The following is a 5,287-nucleotide window of genomic DNA, read 5'->3' as shown; positions in this document are numbered from 1 at the left end:
ACCATGCCCAGCTAATTTTTGTATTTTTAGTAGAGACGGGGTTTCACCATATTGGCCAGGCTGGTCTCAAACTCCTGACCTCATGATCTGCCCACCTCGGCCTCGCAAAGTGCTGGAATTACAGGCATGAACCATCACACCTGGCCTAAATTTCTAAATCTTAAAGCTCAACGGCGCACCAAGGTTTTCAATGAATGCCTGTGGACCTGGGATAGACTGTGCAATTGTTTAAAATATTCACTCTCGTTCCTTCCTTAAGAACAGTCCCTATGGGAGAATCGTACATGACTGCCCCGCCCACATCGACACAGCATATGACTTGCTCAGTTCACTGGAATGGGAACAGAAGTGACTTTTTTGCTGCTCCCTGGAGTTTTAAGTGCCATGAAAAGCTCCCCACTTCCTTTCTTTTCTTCTCCCACAAGACCAGCAACACCCCAGGCAAGAGCTGTTCTGTTAACACAGTTCACAGAATGAACAAGATGCGACATCACGATAGACACAAAATGTGGCCCTGAAATAAATCTCTGATGAGTCACGGAGATGGTGGGGGGTGGGGGGAGTCCTATGTTTCTGTAGCACAAACCAATCTAAATTGACTGATATGGGACTTACGACCTCCATTCTCCATGTAGGTAACTGAGGCACAGAGAGGTTAAGAATTCTGCCCAAGATCACAAAGCCGGTCATTGGTAATGTCTGGCCTTGAATTGGGGGAATCTACGTCCCAAATATACTTTGTTGAGCATCACACTTGATCACCTCTCTCTGAGCCCACTTGGTATTTTATTATTATTATTATTATTATTATTATTTTTTTTTTTGAGACAGAGTCTCGCTCTGTTGCCCAGGCCGGAGTGCAGTGGCGTGATCTCGGCTCACTGCAAGCTCCGCCTCCCGGGTTCACGCCATTCTCCTGCCTCAGCCTCCCGAGTAGCTGGGACTACAGGCGCCCGCCACTGTGCCCAGCTAATTTTTTGTATTTTTAGTAGAGACAGGGTTTCACTGTGGTCTCGATCTCCTGACCTTGTGATCCGCCCGCCTCGGCCTTTCAAAGTGCTGGGATTACAGGCGTGAGCCACCGCGCCCGGCTATTATTATTTTTTGAGACAGGGTCTTGCTCTGTCACCCAGGCTTGGAGTGCATTTGTGTGGTCATAGCTCACTGCAGCCTCAACCTCCCAGGCTCAAATCATCCTCCCACCTCAACCTCTAGAGTAGCTAGGACCACAGGTGCCCACCACCACACCCTGCTAATTTTTATAATTTTTTCTGTAGAGATGGGGTCTTAGTATGTTGCCCAGGCTGGTCTCAAACTCCTGGGCTCAAACTCCCACTTTAGCTTCCTAAAGTTCTGGGATTACATGCCTGGCCATAAGCTCACTTTTTCAAAAATGACTTTTCCTTGCCTGCGAAGATCCAAGCTCCCAGGGTCTATTCCCCTCACACTGCCCCCAAGTCCAAGAAAGCTCTCACGTGAGGCTGATTCTAATTCCGTGGAAGCCAGTCTGCTTGCTGCCTTCAGACCAGCAAGACCCACGGGGTCTCATCAGAGCCTGGCCTAATGAGGGAAGATTTTCAGAGTGCTGATTTATTTTCCTGCCTCCTGAGGTGTGCGCCATGTGGGTTAGAATAACTTACCCTGGTCTGCTGAAGAGCAATTACCCTTCTACAGCTCCCCAAAGGACAATTGAGTCCCCTGTCCATATGTAAAGGCGGCTGCGGGAATGTTCTGTTCCGCAGCCATAAAAGCAGCACAGAGTGTACCTTATTATCACACTTGCAGGAGCCGCCTCCTTCTTTAACGGTAAACTCTCCTGACATCTCCAACCAAGATAATTATGGTGCTTAGGGGGAACTTTTGGCCTTACTAAAAATACTTAGCAACAGTTTGCACAGCAAGGAATGCACTTACAGGTGATGCAGTAAAGATGCTGGAGCCAGCGTTTGCTCATTCATCAGGGAGCCCTCGAAGCTGCCGTCTGCCCCCAGCTTAGACGCATCTCCATTCCTCCTGCATGGAGTCCTCCCTGACGTCACATCCCTGCTGTTGAAGCCAGCACACTCAGCCCACCTGGATCCTACCTAACAGGGAGTGGATAGAGAGGAAGGAGATGCACCTGCTTCATTCCACGGCTGTGGCTGAAGCTGCAAGATGTCCACCAAAACCAACTTCCTTTCCTCTTGGGAACGCAGCTCGACAGGATTTCTCAGTCTCCCCTGTAGTTAAAGTGAGATGACTGAGGTTTCATCAGTGGAATGTGAGTGGGAGTGAACTCATGGTTGAATGAAGACCTGGCTTAAAATAACCTTCTCAACCTGATCTCTCCCTTGCCCCATCTGCCAGCTGAATGAAGAAGCCCCACAGGAGGTCAGAGTCCCAAGATGGAAAGGACCTGGGTCCCTGAACACCATGTGGAAGGAGTTCCCCAACGCAGTGGCACTATTATGTGAGCAGGACATAAGGTGTGTTGAAGCGCTATTTACAGCAGTCAACTTTGCCTAACACCACGGCCCTGAGCCAGGGCTGCCCCGACTAAATCCCAGCTGTCTTTAGCTGAGCCATTGGAGAATCCCCGAGGTGCCCTAATTGAGATACTCCTCTAACCTGGACCACAGTGTTTGCTAAATACATGAAGAGACCGTATGTCTCTTCATGTATTTAGCAAACACTGTGGGTGCTTACAGTTTACCAAGCATTCACTGGGCACCAACTTGGTGCAAAGCACGGAGATAAAGACTCATGGGCAGCCACTGTGTACAAAGATTGTCAGATGGGCTCAGTCTCAGCCCCAGGAGTCCACACACCAGTTCAGGGCAGCAAGGCCATGTTCAACTCACATAATTCTACCTGAAGGGGCTGTGCTCACCTATCTGGTCTCCTGAGAAGGAAGTTCAGCTGGTTTTTTTTTTTCTTTTCTTTTTTTTCCCAACTTTATGGAGGCATAATTGACAAAAATAGTATATATTCAAATGTGTCTAGTGTGAGGTTTTGAAGTATGTATACACTTTGAGATGATTGTCACAACCGAGCTAGTTAACATATCCATCCCTTCACATAGTTACCTTCTGTGTGGTCGAAACACTTGAGAGTTATTCTTTTTGCAAATACTATTAACTCTATCAGCACACAGCACATTAGGTCTGCAGAACTTGTTCTTCTTATGACTCCAAGTTTGTATCCTTTGAACAACATCTCCCCATTTCCTTCACCCCTGACTCTTGGTCAGCACCCTTCTGCTCTGTTTCTATGGGTCTGACGACTTTAGAGTCCACCTGTGGGTGAGATCACACCGTATTTGTCTTTCCGTGTAGGGCTTATTTCACTTAGCATGATGTCCTCCAGGTTCATCCACGTTACCCCAAATGGCATCATTCCCATCATTACCTTCTCTTTAAGGGTGAACAATACTCCTGTGTGTGTATACAGATGCCACATTTTCTTTTTCCACGCATCCATTGGTGGACATGTGAGTTGATTCCATGGCATGGCTACTGTGAATAGTGCTGCAGTGAACTTGGGTGTACAGATGTCTCTTCAACGCACTGATCTCATTTCCTTTGGATACATACCCAGAAGTGGAATTCCTGGATCATATGGGAGTTCTAACTTTTTTTTACTTTTTGAGGAACCTCCATACCATTTTCCATCAAGGCTGTACAAATTTACATTCTCACCAACAATGTGTAAGTGTTCCCTTTTCCCCCCATCCTTGCCAACACACCTTACATCGTTTTAATACAGTTTTAATACTAATAGCCACTGTATTCGTCCATTTTCACACTGCAGTGAAGATACTACCTGAGACTGGGTAATGTATAAACAAAGGAGGTTTCATGGACTCACAGTTCGGGAGGCCTTAGGAGACTTACACTCATGGCGGAAGGTGAAGGGAAAGTAAGGCACCTTCTTCACAAGGCAGCAGAAGAGAGTGAGAGAAGCCCACGGGAAACTGCTGTTTATGGAACCATGAGCTCTCATGAGAACTCCCTCACTGTCAACATGAAAACAGCCTGGGGGAAACCACCCCCATGATCCAATCACCTCCCACCAGGCTCCTCCCTTGACACATGGGGACTATGGGGATTGCAACTGGAGGTGAGATTTGGGTGGGGACACAGAGCCCAACCATATCAGCCACCTAACAGGTGTGAGGTGGCATCTCACTGCGGTGTTGATGTGCATTTCCCTGATGATTAGTGAGGTTCAGCACCTCTTCATACACCTGTTGGAATTCAGTTTTCTCCTAATCCCCCTTTAGCCAAGAATGGGAAGCTTTCTTTTCACACCACCACTCTTCCAAGTGTCTTGAGCCCTCACATCGGGTCATCCTGCAAGTCATTTGAGCCTGTCTGGGGCACTGCTCATGCCGAAGAGTCTCACCACCATCTCTCTGTCAGCAGCCCTCACTGGACAGGGGCGAGAAGGAAAGCAGGCCCTGACCCAGCTGTACCCGGCTCCCAGGCTCTGCCACAGAGGGTGCTCGTGGTCTCCATCTTGCTCCTGTGTGCAGGATGCTTCTAGGCCAGCTCCTCCCCCAGCCATGCTGCCTTGTACACAGAGCAGGGGCAGAGAAAGCTTGGCCTGCTAAGGTGCCTCTGCTGCTTTCTTGCACCATTGGCCTTGAATACAAGAATTGATCATCTGCTGCCCTTACAGCGGCCAGTCTCTTTCAAAAGTCTGGCTGTCTTAGGGAGAAGAAAGGGCCTTTAAAGAATTTGAAGAACACACAGGAAGAACATAAAGCACATTGGTTTGTTTAACAAATATATTCTGAGCACTGCCACATGCCAGGTACCATTCAGGTTGCTAGGAAGAAAGTCATGAAAAAAATACAAGGTCTTGGGCCGGGCACGGTGGCGCACGCCTGTAATTGCAGCACTTTGGGAGGCCGAGGCAGGCAGATTACCTGAGGCCAGGAGTTTGAGACCAGCCTGGCCAAAGTGGCGAAACCTCATCTCTACTAAAAATACAAAAAATTAGCCGGCTGTTTTGGCGGGTGCCTGTAATCCCAGCTATTCTGGAGGCTGAGACACAAGAATCGCTTGAACCCGGGAGGCAGAGGGTGCAGTGAGCTGAGATTCTTCCATTGGACTCCAGCCTGGGCAACAAGGGCAAAACTTCATCTCAAAAAAAAAAAAAGACTTTATATATGTATATAAAGTCTCTTCTCTCTTGGAACTTACATGCTAATGGAGAGAGACAAATACAAGAGATGTGTACATGAGTCTGTGTGGGGGGGTGTGAGTCTGTGTGTGTGGGGGGATGTGAGTCTGTGTGGGGGGGG

The sequence above is a fragment of the Rhinopithecus bieti genome, unplaced genomic scaffold, assembly GCF_001698545.2.
Source record: "Rhinopithecus bieti isolate Rb0 unplaced genomic scaffold, ASM169854v2 scaffold_3615, whole genome shotgun sequence".
Taxonomy (NCBI): Eukaryota; Metazoa; Chordata; class Mammalia; order Primates; family Cercopithecidae; genus Rhinopithecus; species Rhinopithecus bieti.
The sequence above is the reverse complement of the archived record's forward strand: the minus strand, read 5'-3'. Positions refer to the sequence as shown.